General features: G+C 39.5%; 1 long non-coding RNA gene across 3 annotated transcripts; it reads right to left on the reverse strand.

Moving 5' to 3' along the window:
- Nucleotides 1–4,379: 4,379 nt before the first annotated feature.
- Nucleotides 4,380–23,476, reverse strand: LOC137126365 (uncharacterized). Of its 3 annotated transcripts, none has more exons than XR_010914306.1 (5): nt 23,372–23,476; nt 15,705–15,799; nt 14,940–15,251; nt 13,940–14,046; nt 4,380–11,437 (listed from the first exon to the last, which is right to left on the reverse strand). It is a non-coding gene; the product is annotated as an uncharacterized lncRNA (long non-coding RNA). The 3 variants fall into 3 exon arrangements; XR_010914307.1 differs by lacking the exon at nt 23,372–23,476 and adding an exon at nt 20,357–20,465 and having other exon boundaries at nt 14,940–15,154; XR_010914305.1 differs by lacking the exon at nt 23,372–23,476 and adding an exon at nt 20,357–20,465.
- Nucleotides 23,477–24,365: the final 889 nt, after the last annotated feature.

Here is a 24,365-nt window from a genome sequence, read left to right on the forward strand (position 1 = left end):
GAGTGCCGCAGCGATGATGCGCCTCTCCAGCCAGCAGCAGGCAACCAGTTGCAACGAAGCCTGCCAGTGCTGTCCATGGTGCTGAGGAGAACAAAAGCATCAAAGTGAAACCCCTCCTCCTCGCTCCTCTCATGCAGGGAGGGGCCGAGCTGTGAAGGGGGAGGCACCATGTGTACTTGATTCAATTAGCCAGTCTGTGAGGCCTCCCCTGGGAACAGGCTGCAGAGAAGGGGGCTGCAGGCCTGTCTAACAAAGACGTTCAACCCACCCCTTTGCCCCTACTCAATCCACCTCATTAGTCAGCCGAGTGAGTGTTGATCATCTCAAACAGTATCTTCACCAAACAACAGTAGAGGAACAGATCTTCTGACTCTCTGTCAGACTGAAGCAAGGAAACATCACAGATAAAAAGTGAACCCTTGTTTGGATTTTCATTATGCTGGTGAGTATTAGCACTGCAGAGACTTACAAACTGAAGCGAACAAAACAATTTTCAGCATTTTGTGTAAACCACTAGGTATGTTGCTATTGTCTTCTAGTCAAAATTACATTTCTGTAAGTTATTATGTGCTCTTATCGGTCAATACTAGTTGACTCTGATGCTGCAGCACAAACAGAAATTGACAAAAGAATTCAGAATGACAAAAAAAAAGAAACATTTGCAATATCTTTGTCAGTCCAAGCTCTGTGAGCACATCAATAAAAATCATATCTCTTGGCAAACATCTGTCACATTCACTATGTGGCTCACACCACTGAAAGTCCTGCATGTTTCAAAGTTCCTTTGTATCACAGAGTATCAGCATAGCATTTAGGACTCTTCAATATCATGCAGATAAATATGGTCCAGCGACATTAATATTCAGTTTCTGTTCTGCTGGTGCTTTGAAACAGAGCAGATGTCTTTTTATGGATTTGCACATTGTCAGAGTTGTGTGAAGCAATGGTGGGATTTAAACAATTGAAAATAGAAGCATTTGCATGGTCTGCTTTAATCAGGTTCTGTATTTTACATACATGTAAAACATGGTAAATTCAAAGACACGCTTTCAGGGACTGTGTGTTAGTAGGCAACATAGGCTAATCATGAGGCTGAAAATGATTATATTGGAAAGTGTGATATATGATGTTAGATAGATACCAGTTAGATACCGCCATGCAATAAATCCAACTAAAGAATTCTTCTATTAAATCGAATTATTATTTTGATTTGCAAAGTTCACTACCAGCCTACTATTGTCATCACAGACGGATAAAAAACAAACCCAAGAGCTGGTCCGGTTTGTCAGTTACTTTACCTACTTATGAGTTCTCACATCCATGACGGGCCCACCAACCTGCAGTCACACCTGCTGTGCTCAGGGACCACTTGGCTGTTTTTGCAATCATTGCCATCATAGGAACCAGAGATAATTACATAGCTTCCACCCACCAGGCTGGCCTGCTTTGCTAAAACCGTATTGCTCCAGTGCAGCAATAACACTTGTCTAAATGAATGCACGGCACTTTACTGCACGACTGACAGAGCCCATTTATTCTGCCGTCCAACTGGAAAGAAAAAACAAATTAATTTGGCACTTAAGGCCCCCACCCCCGTGAATAATGTATCACCATTCCCTCAAACCACAACCCCCACACAAAAATCACCACCATCATTCAACCCACCATTTATGATTCTCAGTTTTAGGTAATAAAAAAAGTCTTCAATCAAAGACGTTTTACATATATCAAAAAGATAAATGTTTCAATCTGTTCTCATGACCAGTGACAATTATCTTGTGCCATTATTGCGCTGGTCTAAAACAAGCATTTGTTTACTTTCCCCCATTGAATAACATGTATAATTTTAGAATTTGTAATTTGTACTAGTATCGTGGACACAAACTATTTCATCTACACATTTTTAATGACCTAGGGAGAGTATTAATAGCTTTATCTTCTATTTGAATGTCAGACTCAGGTTTATCACTTTTATTACTTCACACCGTGTAGTTTAAGGTCTGGGCATCAGTGTACCAGCCCTCTAACAATTATCACTTTTGCACCCAGATGCCAGTAACACCTCTCCTCCACCCCTTGGGGAGGACAGACGTTGGGCTTTACACTCTCTTGTGTCCCATTATATTTATGCAAATTATGCCAAAATGGAGGAAATCGGGGGGCATCATTTCCTGTTAGTGCTAATTAGGAATAAATAGTATATTGTATGCATTATGCATGAAGCCCCCTTCTACATATATATACATTATGACCTTGAGCACAAGGCCAAGTTTGGATTTTAATACAAGAACTCTTGATTTTCCAGAGGCTGAAAGTGTACAAAGGATGTCCAGCCAAACATTATAAAACTTCAAATTCCTGACATTTGCTATAAAAATTTGATATGACAGTCTGGGGAAAACCATTTTGAAAATAACTGTGCGGGAACATAATACTTATTAGAATAACACACAAAAGTCATCCTGGATGAGCAGAAGTAATATTGTAAGACTGCATCTCACCAATGAATCAGGCCTCATAAGAGAGCCAAACAGCAGGAGAGAAGCAGATCGAGCACATAGGTGATGCGACTCATCACATTCAAGATTGCCACTCTGCTCCTGAGAGATTGTAAATGGTATTTCCTCAGTTCCCATAAAAAGGGGCCGCATTAAGATAATAATGTTGAAAAGGAATTTTCAAAGGGCAATAAAATATGTTTAGTACCCTCTCCAGGCAAGTGGCACATCCATTTTGTTTAGTAACTGAGATGACTAGTGAGGCATGTGGCCTCACTGTGGTTTTCTTTTGTAGTTTTAGAGATGTGGTGTTTCAACTGTGTGATAATTTTGGAAGCTGTTGTTTGTGCTGCTGTTGAATTGTTTTGCTTTATACAGACAGGCCAGAGCTAATCATTAAAAATTGTAAAATTCCAGGAAACCAGTATGGAAAACAGTATATAGATATTACTGCTACATCATGGTGTCTTATTAGCTGTGACATTACAAAGTACTATACCAGCTGAGTATACGCGCAAAATCAACATCAATCAACATCTTCAGTATGTATAGTCGCCGACACCTGTAAAATAAAGGAAAACAGTTCACATTATCAGCTGCACAGCTCCTAGTGACAGACGCATAAATACATCACTAATACATGAGCAACAGAAACCACAGCTGTTAGAAGGATTTAGGATTTATTCAAAACTCTACAGTATAAACACTGAATTGTTCAAATTTTTTCTTCCTGTATGTTTGACTGTGGTCCCTATGTTATCATTGTTAATAGAACAGAAGTATACCTCGAGTATTACCACAGTTTTGTTGCCGAAACCGAAAGCAGTGATTCCACATAGACAGTATCTCATGGGAAACAATCTGGGAGACATGCAGCAAACACAGGGGAGGAGCACAACAACACACAACAAAGACTCGATGTGCCTTCAGGAAATTATCTGCATTCATCAAAAATTAAAACATACTCTGAAACCTTCTTAAGTCTACTGTGAATCTATATTAAGCACAGCATGTCCCTGGGATAATAAGAGAATCTGTGGGCAGGAATATGAGAGGACATGGCGATCAACAGTTGGCACAGCGAGGCTGATCGCAGCAGGCAGTGCTGTTGTGGCATAGCTGGGGTGAGAGCGTGCCCAGCACCTGTCTGGTGCCCTAAGGGGAGCTGGCAGATGGTACTGACGCTGGGGTGTGCATCCTCATATACTGAGCACAACTAAGCCATACACCCTGGGAGAAAATGTAAAGAAGGACGCCTGTAGGCGAAGAGAGAAGGCAGTGACAAACAGGGGAGACTCCAATGACCTGGGTTGGAGAGGGGCTAAAAGGGTCAAAATATGCCCAGGGCAGACAGATGTTTCATACTCGTTAGGGCTTTTAAAGCTGGTCTGCATACTTTACAGTACAAATCTTCTGAAACCTGTATGATGGCGTCTTGCAGAATTTTCTGGCTACGATTACATGAAAATGCAGTCTACAGTGTCTGCCAGTAAAGAACATGCTCTGCTTCAGTGCATCTTTATGCTCTGCCAGGTCGAGCACTGTTTAGAAATCATATCATTGCCAAAAGTGTCATTTGAGCTTAAAATGTCATTGCCTGGCATTGGTTCCTCTGAGCTTTCACAAAGGTCAGCAGTGACACTGGCATCAGAGCTCCTATTGATTTCCTATTTATCACCATTATTCCATTTACAGATCAAATTGAAATTCTAATCATGGAAATAAATTCAATGTGAGGATGTAGTTGGAATTGTAATATAGTGCAAATACACGATATGAGTCAGAGATTTACCATAGTAAACACTTTTTCAACTGGTGCTGTCATTGAATCAGCATTTAAATACTTTAGCTGTAAATACCAAAACATCTATTTCAAATTATTTTCAAGGTTAATTTAAATTTTAAATTTAAAAACATTAGGGAAAGAGACATGACCATGCTATTGGTGTAAAAACCATGGAAGTAAAACATCCGCAAAACCTACATTATCTTTAAAGAATCTCAGTAGTGAAAGACAGGCTTTTTTTTAGTATATAGACATTTTTGTTATTTAGAACTGATATTTTATTTTTACACAGCTATATGGCTGTTTGCAGAGAGTAAGAGTGTATGGAGGTGTCTGTTGCCTGCCTAAGCACAGATGGTGGCAGAGCAGGATGTACCGACCTGTAATTTTGCCCACATGCACAAAATATGCACGTGCACACACATGTACACACATAGATTCAGAATAATCACATATGCATGGATGCATATGTAAATACTGCCCTCATATACCCACACCTAACAGCCAAGTCAAGAGACCATTCTGTAACACAGGAAATGAGTGCACACGCTCAGACCGGTCATTTAAGAAAGTGTCACACAAAAATCAGGCATCAGAAACCAACATACTCTTTTATTAAAACCATTCTTTTCTTTTTAACAAAAGTGCAAGGAGTGGGGACATGTCGATCAAAGGCTGACTGTGTTTCACAGAGACATCCAAAGCCAGGCAGGATAATTAGTGGACTGGAACGATCAATATGCCTCCTGTGGGGGTTGGATGCAGTTGAAAAATGCAATCTAAGGAAGACTTGGAAGAGAACTGCAAAGAAAAGCAAAATCCAGAAAGGCAGAATACACTGGAATTGTAGAGATTTACATCACTGGGGGAGATTCCACTCACCGTGTGTAATAAGTACATAGAGAAGGCAGGATGTCTACCTTTCCAACTATAATAAAACTAATATTCATTATTTATATTCGGAAATAAAAGTACACAAGATATTGATTGACAAACACTATTGAGATACCTTCAGTGAGCATGCAGACAAATGGTGAAGACTGGAGACAAATGGCAAGGCCTAAAGAGAGGAAGACGGATATATGGGAGGATGAATGAAGGCGAGGGTTCAGCCGATCGATGGGCAGAGGAGGAGCAGAAGTCCCTCAGGGGGAGTGGGGCCTTTTAGCACTATGTGAAAAGAGAAGCACGACATGTTTCCCCTTTGAGGTGTTGGGTATGTAAGTACCATTAAGCCAGAATGGAGAGATGCATGGAAAAGCTTGGCGACAGTGCTCAGTGGCGTGACAGACGGTGATAGTGAGCAACAAACAGAGCTCTCTGAGAGAGGAGAGGAAGACATGCCGCTTCCCCAGACATCAGTTTCCTGCTATGACTCTGGGACATCAGCCATGCCCTGCCCATCCACTCCCAGTTAGTCATCGAAAGGAACACAGCTTTATGATTCGATCTGGACGCTTCGGATACATCATCCAGTCATTTTTCTGGAATTACTTCAGGGGAAAACCCATTTAAAAAAGGGCCAAAAAGAGCCTGACAAGGATACATGAAGTCAGGAGGGACCTTTAAGTAATTATTATTAAATATTACATTTATATTATCAAAATAATAAAACAAACAAAATAAAGAAATACTTAAAAACTCTATTAATTCCATTTTAATTCAACAAAATATAGAACAGGAAACGTCCAGTTGTCACTAGCTTAGAAATAAAGAACTGCTTCCTGTCTCAAAATAATAAGAATTTGTAATGGATACCCCCACACTGACAAAATGCATAAATAGAAACATGATGCAGGTGTCGACCGCCATCTCCACTACAGATTAAGGTTCTGACACTCACATAGGAAATCTATTTGAGTGAACAAAATGAATAAAACATTGAGTTACACCATTTGCACCTTGGCAACAGCTTTACAATTACTAGGAGACCGGTAGGTGCAGGAAACATGGAAAATCTTAGACAGTGTCCACACAAGCCAAAAACACATATGACAAAAGATACTGTGATACCAGCGTCTGTGTACTTACGATCAGTTAACACCTCATCAAATATTATTGTGTGAGGACGAAAAGTAAGTCCATCAAAAATAGCTTTAATGGCTGTGTTACGACAATGTTTTATTTGCCATATGCAAGAGGACTAATTGCTCTTTCATGTCTGTACACCAACTATAATGCTATGGCTAGCAGCCCATTAGCTTAGCATTATGATACAGCCTGAATCTGCCCAAAACCCACACCTCTAAAATCACTAACATATCAAGTCTAATTTTCATTAAACTGTGAAAGAAACAAAATGAATGTAAATAAATTAGTAAATATCAGGAAAAACCAGAAGTCACTATTCATACTGTAGCTAGAAAAGCGCAGTCCAATATAAACTAATACCAGAAGAGTGGCATTAATCTTCACAATGTAACTGGTAATGTCAAAAACAAAATGTCTTTAAATCCCCAAAAGGTGGACCCTGGTGACAAAGCATCTCTTTTAAGAGGTCCAGTCAATACTGGCGGTTCATTTCACCACATAAACATGCCCCTCATAGTTTCTAGATGTAAGCAGTGTTTTTAGCCTGTAATGTACAGGCCAGCTGTCTATTCTCTCTCTTAATTGATGTCGGAGCCCTGAGGTGCATTAGCGTGTTACAGGATGTGCCCATGCTGGTGTGCATTTGCCCTCTATGTAAGAAAGACCAGGCCTCGCCCACCAGCTGCACTATACAGCCATAGCATATTGATTGTACTGTTCATGGGAGCAGAATAAAAGGAGGGGGATATTTTTTCTGACTGACCTATTTGATTGCCTATTAAAAGCAATATGGGCCGCAGTCAGCACAAGACCTACTGTAGGGGGGGTTCTTCTCTGGGCTTCCTTAGCCTGCAGGTCCACCTAAAAGCATGACTTATTCATTGAGCAGGAGAGGAAAGACAGGGAGGAAGACAGAGAGCTTGCACATCACAAATCTCTCTCATAGGCTAATCTGCAAACAAGGCACATCTCTGCTGGTCATTCCAAATTATGCAGTATCACATACAGACATTTGAACCCACCTGGCAGGCATATATCAATAGAAGGATTCAGTTAATATCAAATTCTCACTTTTCATGATTAAGTTAGCAAAATTCTCATCTCGCTTACACAGGGCTTGAAAAACAGAAAACTCACATAGGCTATCTTATCAGATATTCCAAAACCTAATTAAAGTAAAATGATTTGTCGACATTATAAATGCTTGAATGCACAGTCTGTAAAACCCCTCCTTCCGTCTCACTGGATATTAATCATTGCCAGAGGATTTAATCAATTTATCAAACAAATAGTGGCAAATGTGGAGATGATAATAAATACATAGGCTGGCTTAAGGCAGATGGAGGAAAGTATGGTCTCAAATGCAGTAAAGCAGTGGTGAGCCTGCTGACTGCTCTGATCACAAGAGGCCTCAACTGGGAAAGATGAAAGAAACAGGTACAATGTGGCACTTGGGCACAACAATATTACTGCCACAGTGGGGCAGCAGTCTATAAAACAATATTCCAGTAGTGTGCAATGAAATTACCTGTGCAGCAGCATTTACTGTATAATTCACCAGGCTGAGAGTATGGTTATGACGCCGGCCTTTTGGGAATAACAAAAAAAAGGAACCACAACACTTCACAAACAGTGATTATGAGTCAAAGCTCTCAAGAGGGTCCTCCATTAACAACACTGCACAAATCAATGTTTATGGCCATCATAAAAAAACTAGAAAGACCCCAAAGCCCGGCTCATCCATAAACACAGTGGATTCAGCCAGCTTCAAGCCAATTTAACCTGAAACCAGTTGACAAGTCCTTTCCGGATCCTGCAGTTTAGCCCTACACAAAAAGACCAATGAAGAACCAGTAATCTTCAAAACTACTGCTTAAGGCAGATGATAGCATAACCAACAGTAGCAGGATGCCTTATTTTGCTTTTCATACATACAGTGAAACACCTTGCAGTGTCTGTTTGTCCAAGTTGCATATCATTACACTATGTTAAGATACTCACAATAAACCGTCTATTGTGTTTGAACAGAAATAGTGAAATGAAATATGAGAAACATATTTGCTAAACTGTGTGTGCAAAATAAATTAAATTGGTTTTAAAAAAAAATCAGAAATTGAATTTTTTGAGCCTAAAAACAGGGATCTTGGTCATTGTATTTTGATGCATATTAATTCAGACTGATATTCCCATGAAGATGTTGATTTCAAAATACACGGTAAGTAACATGTCAGTTTTTGTTTGTATCCAGAATATACTATAAAGATTATTGCACAAAATACATAAAATCCCCAAGCCGTACTTTTTAAAAGAGGTCCTTAATATATTAAAATCAATATTAGAATTAAAAAAAAAAAAAGTTTAGTACAAATGCCGTGGTTGGATATTTGAAGAAAAGGGAATGTAATGGGATACGCATAGTAATACAGGAAAGAGTAAAGAAAGCATGGATTATTCATGTCTATTCCCACAGTGAAACTGCTCCTTTTTTGATGGATTGTGCCTGGGGCGCTCCTCCCTGCTCAATACCAACAGTCCCAGGCAGCCAAGCCTCATGCTGCTCTTCGCAGCCAGGATGATGAGCTCCCCCAGAAACACAGACAGGGCCAGCGGCTCTAGTCTCCCCTCTATAGTCAGACATAATGATGGTGTGTGGTCTGAGGTAAACCTAAATTTAAACGGGAGTATTGAGAGGGGTAGTAGAGCAGAGCGGTAGCAGGAGACAAGTGCTGATGGCGTTTGACTGAGTTATTTTAACTGAAGGACAGGGTGTAACATGGATGGAGCATAAGGGTCTGTCATAGCAATCAGCTGACATGTGGAGGTGCAGAGATGCTAAGAGACAAACCACTGTTACCTTCAGTACAGAAATATGTTGCCTACGGAACATAGTTTACTGTGCCACGTCGTTATCCAGGAAAAAGATGTAGAGTTTGTCTGTTTGAGATCACCTGGTTGGCACCAAATGCTAGTGGTGGAAAAGCTGCAGGGGTGGTAAGGCAGGAAGGCTGTGAATCTCATGTCAGAGGCATCCAGTACCAGTACTACAGACAACTGGACATATAATTTAGTTTTTACGCGTAATTCTTTTTTTATGGGTTTTTAATCTCATTCTGGTTAATTCTGTTTTGTAGCATATTTTCTGCTTCCAGTATGCTGCTTGCCTGTAACTCACTGTTATTGCTGCCCACATTGGAACAATCCTGAAAAAAAAAGGTTTATAATCTCAAATATGCATTCCTGGGTATAGGTTAAATTGAATAAAATAAATAGAGAACATGGATAAATCATTACATAGCCTGCAGTAGACCCCTCATCATATCAGCCATAATACACTGAATAATTGTAATACCATCTAAGAAATGGTCCCATTAGCTCCCAGTAATACGGCAATTCAGAGTTTGAAGCTACAGAATTGACCACATAGTATTTAAGTGAATGCATGCAAAGATAAGCTGGTTAAATGGACTCCTGTCTTAAATGATGTGCTCAGTCTGCAGCACTGAAATAGCTCTCCCTGTATAGGAGCTCTGAACTGAGGGTGAACCTGAGCTCGCCCCCCCCAACTCCATTTATAAGGAGGCCTATCTGTAGAAACTGTAGAGTCTTTGCCAAATATTTCTTGGCAGTGGACTTAAAACACATTCAATATAAAGAAAGCCAACACGATGAGGGTCAAATCTCAATAACAAATGTTGCCTGAAGCCATCAACACCCCAGACAGCAAGTGATGGTGCAGACTGTCTGGCCCACTTATGAGAAACTGGGATTTCACACTTTCAACACATTCCATGCCATCTCCTAGCATTCAGCAGGTGAGGATGGATAGCAAATAAACTAATGCAATGGTCAACTAACCATTCAAAATACCTTAGCAACAGTTAGAATCCTTTATGCCGAGGACCTCATCGTCAACCCGTGACTTTGCTGTCCTCCAATGAGCTTGTTTCGCTGCAAAGGGGTGGAGGCAGCTTGTACAGAAAAAGCAGGGACTTGAACAAAGAGAGGATCAGTATTCTTTCCACATCCACAGCTATCACTCTCCGCACTCATTGAAAGCGCCATTTAGTGTTGTGTGTAATTATTCTGTCACTTAACAGGCATGTTCTGAGTGAGCAGACCCATGCTTGACAATTATCATCAACACTGAACTCTTTTCCTGGGCCGGTGAGCAGATTAAGGCAACATTTCACACAGATTTATATTGTGCTGCTACTACTTTCTAAAAAGAAAGGTAAAGATATGTTGCATCAATTTTTATTTTAGTCCTCATTGGCAGAGAGACTTCATAGACAAATGGAAATCAATAGAAATCAAATCTTTGTTCGGTTGACTTTTCCAGCAAAGGCAGTGATGGGATTTTATGAAGCCTTCTAGTCCAAATATGCTGTGAATAATCAGACAGCAATTTTGCATCAAGCAATCTTGCGATATATTTCACAATACAAATATAGAGCTGGAGCACAAGATTGAATTCATACCTCATTATGAATAACATAATGAGCCATTACATAATGTAATGGTAACCCTAACTCTCTCTTTCAATATGATTGTCATTTCTATCTACCACATTAGTCAATGCAGGGATGCTAACACTGGTGCACACCAAAGCCGTATAATTAGAACAGTTTTAAGGACCTTTGCTATAACTGCTGTCAGATCACAGCTATTTCATTTGTGCCACACTCAATTACAGGATACAAAGATTTATTCTGGAGCAACAGGTACAGAACGACTGTCAGCGAATGTTTAAAATGTCACAAGTAAATTCAAATGTTTCATGTGTTGCTTAAAAATCATCCCATCGTCATATTTTTAATAAAATGACCCACAGAAAACTGGTCAAACCTAACCCAAAGTGGTTACTTTCTGTTTTTCTGTAAGCTGTTCACTTAGTTCTTTGTACTATGATGTACAATCTGAAGTTGAACCCAAACAACGTTACCCAATAACTTTATCCTATTTGGTGATGGTGTGCAGTAGCTGCTCACATTCCCAGTAGGCTTGTTGCTCCTACACCTCAATGGAGAGTCTTCACTCTAGGGAAAGGCTGTGTGTGGGCTGGTGGGTGCACCTGATCACCTCCTGACTACCCCACCCACGGGACTCATCCACTCCACTCTACCTGCAAATGCAGAGATGCAAACATCTGAGGAGCTGAGTATGCTGAGGAGAACACAGAATTTGTTGTTGTTTTGAAGGAGCCACACACTTGTTTTGATAAGAAATTCTATCTCCAAATTACACACTGTCACTATTTTTTGTAATGTTGCAGTTTTTCTGTCGGAGCAATCAAAACCTTTGATGCATGCAGCTAAATTATAACTTTTTTGATGTATATGTAACCTAAAGTATATATGAAAGCAAAATGCCCCATAGTCACAACAAAATAATTTAGCAAATTATTTTTTGAATCACTATTCAGCACGGCATTTCCATATTGCTTGTACACACAAATACACACACACACACAGTTATTACATTCCAGGCAAAGGGCCAAACAGCCTCTTCTTGTGAAATTACACTTTTGTCTTTTGCAAGATGTTATAAAACAAAATCACGACTGCAGCTCAAAATGCCTGACATGAGCAGCCCTCCAACCATTGAAACCTTTGAGCAGGCTAATCAAATATGCTCCCTCTCCCGTTAGAAACCTAATCCCTCTTAGTGAGGACATAAAAAATGTGCCACCTGCTTCCAGTCATGGAGCTCAAAGCGTGATTGCCCCTGTGACACCATGCTGCCCTTAATCTCATGAACAAATGCATAGCTTCATCTAGATGCCACTGCTGGATCTAGATTCATTACTGCATACAGACACATTTTTCCACCATCACTTACTACGCACACATTATCATTTCCTAACATAATAAACATACTGTATGAAGCGGAACTGTCCTCTGCTCTAAATACTCCCCTCACACACAAGGCAGATGGAATACGATTACCGTCAATACTTTACAGATCAAATAATTTTCCACCTAGCTTTGTGTCACTACTATCAGTAGGGTAGATCATTACTTAAGAATAAATTTCACATGAAACAGCAAACTGAATGTAATCTCTTTGGCATTTTATATTTTCTGCATCATCTCATGTACAATATTAAAAGAACCATTCAACACTGAATTTGTTAAGTCAATCTTGTACTTTATGTTGGAAACAGTGTTGTCATCTGATTTCACAAAACTGCCCACACAATAAAATCCGACCAGGCTTGAATCTGAGTGCACTGAAAAAGTAGAGCAGTAGTGCTCAGATGGATCTTTGTAATAAAGTTGTCTTTAATTTGCCGTTGCAGTAGCCCATTCAAGATAACATGGGTTGTTTAAACAAAGATGGAGATGTCAAGCTGCATTAGCATCCAGGCAGACTCTGCACCCAGAGGATTCAGCAGTGCCAGGAAATGCAGTCATTAAATTTGCAGCCGTTCTGCAGAGCTTCACTGTCTGCTTTAGAGATCAGCGACAGTATCTTATGAGCAGGATGCTTTTACCACAGAACAGGTTCATATTTCTGATTCCACCTCACAGATCAAAAGATGCCTGCAATGCCTGTACGACACACCAAGATGGTTTTACTAAAGTCTTTTGAGCAAACATCTTTTTTATTTCTGAACTGTGTGCCATGTTTAAGGTGTACTGAAGTCCCCATTAAACTTTTATATAACACTAATGACACCCGTTGTCAAAATGGACTCCTGTAGTTCATGCAAAGTCCTTGGGTCTATATTCTTTTACATTTACCATAGGTTTTAAGAGCCGTTGATATGGCCCCTGACAATGCAAAATGTACCTACCTTAAGGTAGAAAAGCTAGACAGAATTTTATCACTTATATTATAAATCTTTTAAACCTGGTTTAAAATGAAAACATAGTATGCCTGCTGCCTTGAAAATGTGAAATTACTGAACTTGAGTTAAATAGCACAGTTTTCAAAATTCAAAACTTACTGAGCTTGAACCCTAAATAGATATATCCATGTTTCTCCATTAAGTCTTTATTAACAGGCTATGTAAAATTGGCTTCCCATAAAGTCTAAATTAGAATTTTAAACCCTCCTTCTCACGGTGCATACAAACCCCTGATTGTCAAGCTCCATCGTATCTTAAAGACCTTACAGTACTATATTATCCTACTAAACCACTTTGATCTCATTGTGCAGGTCTACACCCCCTACATCCCAGTTCAGATTTGGGAGGCAGACATCCTCCCTGCATTTAAGAGTAAGCTTAAAACTTTTCTTCTTGATAACATTGTGAACCAGCTACTGTATAGACTTTGAACTGCGGAGGGACCTCACTGTCGCATTGAGCTGTCCTCTCCCTATGCATTCATCAGTCCCTCCAGGAATTCACAATGTTGCGACTGCAATAATAATTTCATCCAATCCCCCTGTGAATTCTGTGTGATTTTGGAATTTAAAACACTGTAAAAACATTGCTACATGCATCACAACTTTCCATTACAAGTTGTCACGAAATCTGGCATTTAAGGCCAATCACCATCCCAAAAAGGTCCACAAAATTCTGGAGGGACTGATTCATATGTCACCATTGCACGACATTAACTTTGTGGCTTTGGAGCTGTTTGTTTCCAATGTGCATTCACTGGCTCTACGGACTTACCCAGTTTCTGGTTTGTAGCTTTTTGTTGCTTTTCTTCTCTCTCTTCCACTCACCCCAACCAGTCAAGGCAGATGGCCACTCATCCTGAGCCTGGTTCTGCTTAACAACTAATAGACAAATGAATGCAGATGTGATCATCATATCTTTATGAACAGGCTATGTGCCAAAGGCTTATAAGGTTGCTGTAATCAAACCCATGCTTACACCTTGGCCCAGGTGATTCAGCCTATTATAGGCAGAAATCCAATCTCACCTTTATTTCTAAAATCCTTGATAAAGTAGTTGCAAAACAATTATGTGACTAGAATATTAAGATTTTTTTTTCCAGTCAAGATTTAAATGGTAACATGGCCTGCACTTATTTAGTGCTTTTTTACCTTACTGGTACCCAAAGAACTTTACACTGCGTCTCATTCACTCCTTCATAAACACACAATCACACACTCAGACACCGATGGGGGAGTTGCTACTGTACGCAGCTGGCCTACACTCACCAGGAGCAACTAAGTTAGGGTTCCGTGTCTTGCTCAAGCACATCTGAACATGTGAAAAGGAGGAGCTGGACATCAAACCAACAACCCTGGCATTGGTGGACGACTTCTCTCCCTCCTGAGCCACAGTTGACCCAAGTACAAGCCTCAAGAGTACAGACAGTTTAGACAATGGATTTCTTTCTTCTGTTAAATTGAGTTTTTCCCTGTCCATCATTGGCTAGTAGTTGTTTGGTTTTCTCTATAAACTGTAAAGTATTGACTTATTTTGTTGTGAGCTAGTAATATATAATAAATCTCTTCAGGTTTCTTGTGCCAGCCACTATTTAAGATATACAGTATTCAATACACCATTGTCATCTGTCTTCGCTGTCAAATCTGCCACTCCTGCTGGCAAATTTTCTGGGCTACAGCAGCAAATCATCGACTTTGTATCTAGCTCTTTGTTCATCTATTGTAAACAAGGGATTTTTGTTCTTTCTCATTTCGATTGCCCTTCCCCCATTCACCTTTTGTCTCCGAAAACCCTGGTTTGTTGTTAGAAGCCTTCAGTTGGAGCCCGGCTGGCCTGCCTCCTCTGCTGCCTCAACGGCAGTAGCAGATGAAAAATTTATGACTGTGTGCCTTGAAAACCTCACATTCCATTTGAAGTGCTGCCTTCTGATGCTGCCCCCACTGATGGAGACTACATCTGCTGTCTTCATTTGACCAGTGCTTTTCCTCACTGTGGGGGTGCAAATCAGGGAGAGAGGGGTGGAGAGGTGTCCATGGTTTTGCATTTGTTCACAGGTATTCAGTAATCAAGAGCAGATTTTTCTTGCCTGTGTGCAGTAATAAGACACTGATTAGCTGCTTTTAAAAGCTACTGAATGTAAATTCAGCCCCACACCGTTTCCTCACCATCCAGCATACACACATACAAAGTCTGTTGAGCAGTTATTCTTAGATAATATACAAAATCATTCTTAATAATTCAAAGTGATTCCCTTTTTTAAGTTTTTCTCTCAAAAAAAAGGATACTTGCATGTTTTTTTATAGAACATGTCACATTAGAACAACTGCAGGATGATAAAATTTACAATTCTTACATGTACCATTAAAAAAACCAACACAAACAGCAACATCAAGACTTACGACTAACAATTTCCAGATTTTCCATTTGTTGTTCATTACTGATGTGTAATATTCAAATGTGTGTAATTTGTAACACTTCAGACACGATACACGATACTGTTCAAATGTTGCTGTAATTTAGCAGTGGAAAATGTAATTACCATGCATAGTGGCAATGATAACCTCCATGCCGGGGCTGAAATGTGGGTGTCTTGGCCCAACACCTTCCCCTTCCCATCCCAGAGATCCTCAGTAACTGAAAAAACAAACAAAAAAAAGGTTTTTGCACATCCCTGTAGATGTTGTGAAATGTGCAAACAGAACAGTCAGTAAAAACAATATGCTAAGGATTAAATGAGTAACACCGTACATGCTGGTTATAGCCGTGTCATTTTGAGCAATGCTCCTAGCAGCAAAACAAAATGTTGATCACATCCTAAAAGTCAGTGCTCAGAGACATAGTTAAAATCAATGAAAACTCTAGCAGCACCAGAAGACGGTAAGATGGCCAGTGTACTTCTAAATTGGAGCGCACACAAACGATATAGAAAATAACATCAAGACCTGACTTGCAGTGACACATTGTGGAAGAATTCCTTGGTTCAAAGACCTTGACAAAGCCTGCTCTCATGCATCAAGTCACAATAGTTCCTAAGCAACAGGTAATTTTACAACACATATTGCGCAGCAGCAGCAGAAGCTTTTCATAGCGAGGTTTACAAGCCAATTTAAAGTCACATCAGACGGCAACCTTGAGCCATTCGATATTGTTCAAAGCCCAGTTCAAAGCTGGGAGGGGGAGATCTCACACTTATCACTGGAATAATTAGTTGAGGACAATGAAGCGGCATTCATCTTCAGCACCAAGGTCTTCTGTCGTGCGACATGGATCAACATTCCCCTGCACAACCAAAAGTTTCCAAGCACAGGCTCAGGTTTCTGAGTTTTAGTGGATACTAAACCAATTCATTACAAGGTGGTTTGCAGTAAGATTCCATCAGTTTTCAGAGTAACAAATTATTCAGGCAAATCTCATGTTCGAGTGATTATGCAAGACTGTGTGTGGACAATGTGTGGAGGCCATTCAAATTTAGACATGTATGATATAAAAATGAGAAATTTAAAAAAAAGCATAAGGGAAAATGTAGATCAAGATCTAGCTATAAAATCTGGAATTATGTGAAAAAGGTGTTTATATGGCTTTCTTTCTAGCCTGATAGAATTCGCTCCTCTCTGCAACAGGCTGCCATTATTGTATTTCCTGCTTCTCAAGTGGATTGATGAGTAATGAACGAAAAGAGGGTTATAGACTAATTATAGTTGATTTCATTTTTATTTGCATAATTGTTGCAGAAGACAAATAGAGAATGTTTTGAGGGGGATATCACGTAGTAATATGTTTACTCTACAAAATAGTGACATTGTGTTGCCGATTCCTCAATATTATATCTCTCAGAACTCACTGATAATCTTAAAAATACATTTCCTAGGATATATTGACCTCGACAAAGTGCAAAATTTAACACGCAAACAAGGCAACAATACTTACCAGAACTGCGATATAAATGGCCTAGACTTTTGTTCAGGGGACAGAAACAAGCTCTATTTATCACACTGTTTGAAAGAAAGGTGATATTATGGGGATGAAGTAACATTTAATGCATTTAGTAACATTTTATGGAAGTAACACTTACGTGTTAAGCCATCTAAAGCATGTGCAGTCACACTGTACACTAAAATACATTAGTCCACAATATTGTTTACTTGCAAGTAATATTACCATTCCCTCAGACATTTTGGTTTTAGGGTTTCATCAACAAAAAAGGCTTTGTGCTTCTGCTGCTGGACAAATACCCACTACTAATGCAGGCTCATGAGACTCCACACTAGTCAATAATTTAGAAGGAAGCAAGAAATTTGATAAGGAAGCAAAAAGATAGGGGACAGTTAAACAACAAAAAAGCGTAAAGCTGGGAGATACAGCAGGGTACTGTGGAACATAACTCATGTGTGCCTGCTACCGACCAAGTGCAATATCATGTCATCTGAGGCTTTTTTGGGGATTATGCCTGTCAATCAACAAGGCACTCAGGACAGGGGAAGGGTCATCATGGAGTACAGGAAGAGAAGCATTTTTCTTCCATTTTCTGGGGCTCACATCAGAGAAATAAGATAAACCAAGCAGTTTGTTGTTGAATTGGAACAATAGAGCAATGGAGCATTGATTGGTATCTGCAGAGCAAATGCAAATCACTGCAGAGAATATTTGCATTAGCTGTAGTTAGCAGCCTAATAATAGTGTGAATGATGATGTGAGATATTAAACTGGCCAGCAAGATTTGCACACTGACAAACTAGCCAGACAAATGACACAGAAGATGCACTACATAAAACGTAGGATACATAAAAATTATTTTGTAGACAGCAGGCAATTTGCCTTATGGAGAGAGACACTGCAACCTCAGGCAAATTAAAATGCTGTACAGGAACAAGGTAAAAGCTTGTTCTTATTAAGAAAAGAGTTAGGAATTCTGTAAGGTTGGAACAAAAATGTGTTTGATTTTAATTATTAAAAAGAACATTTATAGAAGCTGTAAAAACAAGAAGACAGATCAATTCATTACTTTCCTGTGGTTGCTTAGTATGGTGCATTTTCAGTTTTAATTCAAAGCTTACATATAATGAACAATGCTCTTGTTCTGCTTGGTGACCCAGTATTCACCAGGAATACAAAAGCACGGTACACACCATGACTCAGTCCAATCATTTATAAAATCATAACCTGATAACACCAAAAAGATGTAATGAATGTTAGAACAAAGTGTCTCTAATAGCAGACAAGGAATTTTTTAGGCAAACAGCCCAGGGCATGTGGTGTATAAATGTTGCTGCCTGATAAATAAAAGGAGGAGTCCTACAGCGCTGTGCAGCTCTGTTCTCCAGAGGCAGATATTCCCAGCGGGTATAAAGCAGATCTTTTGTCAGGATCAGGACGCACTTTGAAAAATAGCTACGCTTTGTAGAGTTTCCATATCTGTTGTGCATATCAAATGGCTCTGTAGTATGACCAGGGTTAAAACTCAAAGATAAAGTTTTACTATTACCTCTCAAATAATAGAAATAGAAAGTCATTGTAAAGAGTAGATAGTATAGTACATTTTGTGTGCAAAATTCCAAACTAACCAGACACAAAACAAATGGCCATTAAATGCATCAACTGTTATGATCAACTATAACTACATTTTGAATAGCCAATACGGTACCTTTAGGGTCTGTTTAGCAAACTGGCCCTGAAGAAAAACTATCATCCCTCCATATGTACACCACCTCCCATCTACACGCTGGGCCACATACATGCAAATGACAATCTGTTGCTGTACTAATTAAGGTCTAGGTCACGTGAAAGAGAGCTGTGTGACTCCTTGAGCTCAAAGAGCTGTTTATATGATCCAATCACACAGTGAACAGCCTATTGAGGAAGGTAAGGACTGTGATGTTATGAAAAGTGTTTCAGAAATCATCTTTGAAGAACCCTTTTGGAACCTTGCAGTAAAATAAATCTATTCAGCCCTGCCCATGCTGTCCCCACAGGGTTTTCCTTACTGGCTTATCGTCAAAGCTCTCCAGGCAATATGAGTCACTTCTCCATGGCAGGGACCCGGGGAATCAATACCATGATGTCACTGTGACAGCAGGTGGATATCAAAACCAATACTGATAATACATCAGGGAAACCATAATCACAAATGCAGTAACATAATAGTCAATGTGAATACAGCTACTATTGCGGCTGTGTTTGTAATAATTTGTATGGAATTGTCAATCATAGTCTCAAGACCAAAACTCAGCATATATTCAACAGCACCAAATTAGCTAAACGTCGCACACATATTGCAGTAGCATGAGGTGACACAAATAGTGCTTCGACAATTAACTCCTGTCTTGTAGACAGGAATGATGTGCTTTCAGTCTAAAGCTTAAATCAAGCATTACAGCAAGTACACACGTTTTAGTACTTCATTATATTGTAATGTGTCAACTACACAGGCTTTTTTCTTGTCTCAGTACATGTTTACCAAAAATGTACTTATGGCTGCTCGCATTCTCCCTTTTATGTCAGAAGAATAACATTTCTCTTTGTTCACTCAGTGACATGTGGAGACCAGCTTTTTGCCTAATGGAGTCTGGCATGAGTGATCTTTGCAGGGGACCTGCTCGGTTTGACAGCGGTACGCTCTCAATAGTTTTTACCATCAGCTTCAGAGAACACCCAGATTCCCAGTCATCTGGCCATTTGTTCTGAACTGACTTTTACAAATCGCCACGCTGACCACTTCCCTGTCTTCAAAGCAGCCTCTGCAATTCATTTACTCTGAAAGACATGGATGGTGAGGCTTTAGAAACTCCAAATGAAACCTTACTCTACACCATTACGCCTTTCTGCATTATGCAGCCGATTACAATGGAAGAAAAGAGGACATAAAGCCATTTGAGAAATATTATCTGTTTTACATCAAACCGTAATAAAGCCATTTACATCAAAGAGTATAACAATTCCTTATCTCTTTTCTCATCCAACTTGTTCAAAAGTAACCTTGCGTAAAAATGTTTTATGATTCCAGGTCAAAATCCTCCTCCTCCATTTTAGTCAACTTAAATTTATGTCTTCAGTAACAATTATGGCATTAGAAAATACAGTAAAATCATTTCAGTAACAATGGAAATGTAAAAGTAGCAATCGAGTTCCACCTGCAGGTCTTCATATAGTCATCATTATAAAGCCCCTGGAGCCAACATGTGCCTTTAGAATTACCCTAAAATTGCAGAAATCTTCTGTTGTCCATAGCAGGAGATTCCCCGCAGCTGTTGATAACCGAGACAAGCTCTTGATTCAACCTCATTCCAGCAGAGAAGTGTGAAAGTCAAACGTCTCTGAACACACAGTGAGACACGTCTGCCGCTTCAGACTGTGAATACATTATTCATCAGAAAAATCTAACGCTTTGCAGACCAGGAGGCATCCTCTCTTATGAAAAACTAGTCAAATTTAGACCCAGTGGCACAAAGGCACACTAAAGAACCCCAGACATAGGGTTTCTTTCTACAGAAAATACAAAACATTCAACAATTTGGATTTCACGTTACAAATTTTCATATTACATAACGTGTTTGAATTTGAACTGTTTTTTTAAAAAGAAAAAAACATTGTACATCTTTAATCAGAAACACCACACACATGGACAGACATGAAATACATCATGTGTGCTCAGAGAATCAAGCCCCCCCCTCCCAAGAAAAATTATAAAATAATCAGTATTTCTCTGCCCTCAATTACAGCCGCTCTTCGGGGACAATTTGGCAAATCTCTCATTTTGATGGCAATTATGTTTGCAAGCTTGGGTGAATTTTTCATTTCATAATTAAAAACTCTGAGATGTGAGAAATGCAAATCCCCCATCAGGCTGAGACAGGACATGTTGCTTTGACGAGGAAATCCATATTCATAGCACGTTTTGGGATAAATTGTTAGTGAGTCTGTGAGTGGGTGTGTACGTAAATGAGCGTGAATCATTTCAGTACAAACTGATGACAGTGCCTTTTATTTTTTTTCCCCTCATTTTTTATTTTACATTGATTTAAAAGTCAACTTTGAGGGCTAGGTGTAGTTATCATTTTTAAATATTACAAAATAAAAACTAAAAAAAAAGGAAATCATCCTCATGACTCAAGAAAATAAAAAGACTATGCAAACATGATCAATTGAACTTTCTACACTCAGGCTTTAAAAGGTCAAGGGATGAGACTGCAACATCAGAAATTCACTGGCACACCCGTAATCCACACACAAATCACCAAAGCCTTTAAATGTATGCTTACACAGACCACCTCTGCAATACCCACAGACAATGACAGAAATAGAGGCCAAACAAAGGACATCATCTATCACACTGACAAACACAACACCCTAGTTGAGATCACAGAAACACACACCTACAATCTTAAATAGCAATTTTTTTTTCTCCCGTTCAGCTTATCCCTTGAGTTCAGGATCGCCACAGCGGATCATTGTCCGCATGTTGATTTGGCACAGTTTTTATGCCGGATGCCCTTCCTGACACAACCCTTTTCAATTTCTACTGGGCTTGGACCAACATTGCACAACTGGGGATGGGAATAGGCTGTTAGGGGTACAGTGTCTTGCCGAGAGACACCTTGACATATAGCCGGGACCGGAGATCGAACCACTGATCTGTAGTATGCTTTACCACAATCTTAAATAGCAATAGCAATAAAAACCTAATATTAAAAATGGTTCTGTTTTAGTGATGTGATTTGCTTCATTTATACTTCTATACACATATTTATATATACACGTATTTACACTTGTCAGTGTAAATACTTATTTACACAGCCATGAAGTCTGTAAAGTTTTTTTTCAGTAAAACATGAAGTAAAAACTACCATTTAGAAGAAACACATCGTGAAGATCAAATTAAATTCTTGAGTGTGTGCAGTGTGTTTTCCAAGGTGTTCTCCAAACGGTCATATAAAGAGGATTATTACACAGCAGCTCACACATGACCCTGCCTCCCCTGCAATAAATTCAAGGAGCTTGTTAGGGAGTCACAGCAGGAACGTGACAGAAGGAGCATTGCACACCGGCGTGTCTGTGGCAAAGCGATCATGGCCACTTTAATAACTATCAGGAAGATTTGTACTTGTCAAAGGATTCTTAGATACAAGCTTACATTCTCAGGGCTCATAAACTGGGACATAAATCTTTCACTCCCGGACAACTGCAATGACAATGATAGATCAAAAAAAATACAGTGGACAAGACCCAAATTGATTTCTTTCCTAGTGGCTGTTTAGGTTCAATAATATTTTGATGTCAAAATAGAAGATGGAAGATAATCTTACATTGTACCTACCCACTGCATGCACAATATATTTATGTCTCATTTTACCATAAATGTGAAAAAGAATCAGCAGATTTTTCATGTTATTCAACCTCAACCAGACTGCATGCAGTATGACAATATGCTACACTGCATCAAACATGAAGCATTAGGGTTTAGACAGAGCAGGGTGTGCTGGAATATGCGTACGCTGGCTGAATTTGTCTGAAATTTGCAATTGCCGGATTCATTTGATGTTTATTACAGCTGTCAACTGCGATAAGCAGTTCTTTTATGCCTGCTTAAATGTACATTTTCCAACTTGAACACACACAAATCCAATTATGATCTAATTGAGTGTTACAAGGCTCATTGATTATGATAGAGGCTGTGCTGCAGACTGAGCGGGAGATGACTATCCCCGGTAATTAGCCCCTTGCCCCCAGGAGGCCTTCGGGAGGCATGATTTAATATTGAGGTAATATTTTTCAGTGTTACTCAATTTGAATCGACTATACCAACAGTGAAATGTTAATATTAATGGAACCCAAAATAAGGAATGACAAAACACAATTCAAGGCAAATACAATTTGATGTTATATTATTTTTCCAAGGCAGAAACTACTCTGGGATGGACAAACTGTGACGTACTAATCACCATAGTGCTGTGTCATCCTCAAAGCAGGAATTAACAAAGGCTGAATTCAAATAATCCGTGTTGGGGTCTAATTTACTGATATGACCGGTTGTGTTCTTCCCTTGGTAAGAGCAGGTTGCTAACTTCCCTGTTTCTTTCTGGAGAAAACGTAGAGTCAGCTAGTTAATAACTATGATAGCATGATTTTCCTCGTGGTATGATTACTCTGCTTCCTAGAAGCATTCCTAAATAGAGTTGCTGGGAAACAGCAGTCAGAGGAGGATGTGCTCACCTGCTCTCGTGGAACGGTCATAAGAAGGTCATCTTTGCCTGGTCAGGACTCTTTCACGTCCATTAGAGGCTTCCATTTGCACTTCACTTGTCAGTGGCAGGAATCTATACAAGAAGAGAATGACAGAGAGTTTTTGAATCAAACTCATTCATTCACCAGCTGTTCAAGTCCTGAAAATGAGATTTTCTGTTTGTTAGTTTGGAAAAAGAGGCAGTGAGACAATTTTGGTGGCATTGTGTCTCTAGAACTGATATAGCGGAGAGCCTAACATCTCCCCTACTATTCTTCTCCACTAAAATAAAACAGGTTACTGGTGTAATGACAAACTGTACACAACTGTCAAATGTCATGATGGACATTCGCAGAAATCTTATCAAGCATTGTCAACAAACAAAGTTGGAGCATCCCAAAGTATAATTCAAGAGCTTCCTATTCTAGTTGAAACATGAGATACAGAATGAAACATCAATTCGATTTTAGAGTGCTAGTGCAGACTTTTACCCCAGCTGTGCATCCAGATTTGGTCTGAAGGGTGACAACATCGCTGGCAACAGTGACCCAGTTAGTCAGATCTTACAGTCACCCCCTCTACTGTAACTTCCCTTCCCACTTGATGGGACTCTCTCACATTGTGACAAATCTTCTGGAAAATGTAAAACATGAAACGAAAATGTTTCTCTTTTTGCCCTGAAATGTCAACAGAGCAAAAAATCCACTAGGTTGTCACAAAGGTAGCAGAATATATATTGATGCACAGCTAACCACTCACATACATAACAAGCACACCAAAATATTACTTTATTCTGGAAGGGACATCCAAATAATAAAGGTTTGAACACTGTTTTCTCATTTCATTAATGAATATATTGCAGAAGGTCGGGTGTGTGACCTTCTGAGTCACCTCCATATGTTTCACAATACCTTTTTCTCAGTTTGCATGCAGCAGCACTTTTATGATGTTCCCCTCACAACACAGGATCAAACAGTTCAAAGT

The sequence above is a fragment of the Channa argus genome, chromosome 4 (genome assembly GCF_033026475.1).
Source record: "Channa argus isolate prfri chromosome 4, Channa argus male v1.0, whole genome shotgun sequence".
In the NCBI taxonomy this organism is placed as follows: domain Eukaryota; kingdom Metazoa; phylum Chordata; class Actinopteri; order Anabantiformes; family Channidae; genus Channa; species Channa argus.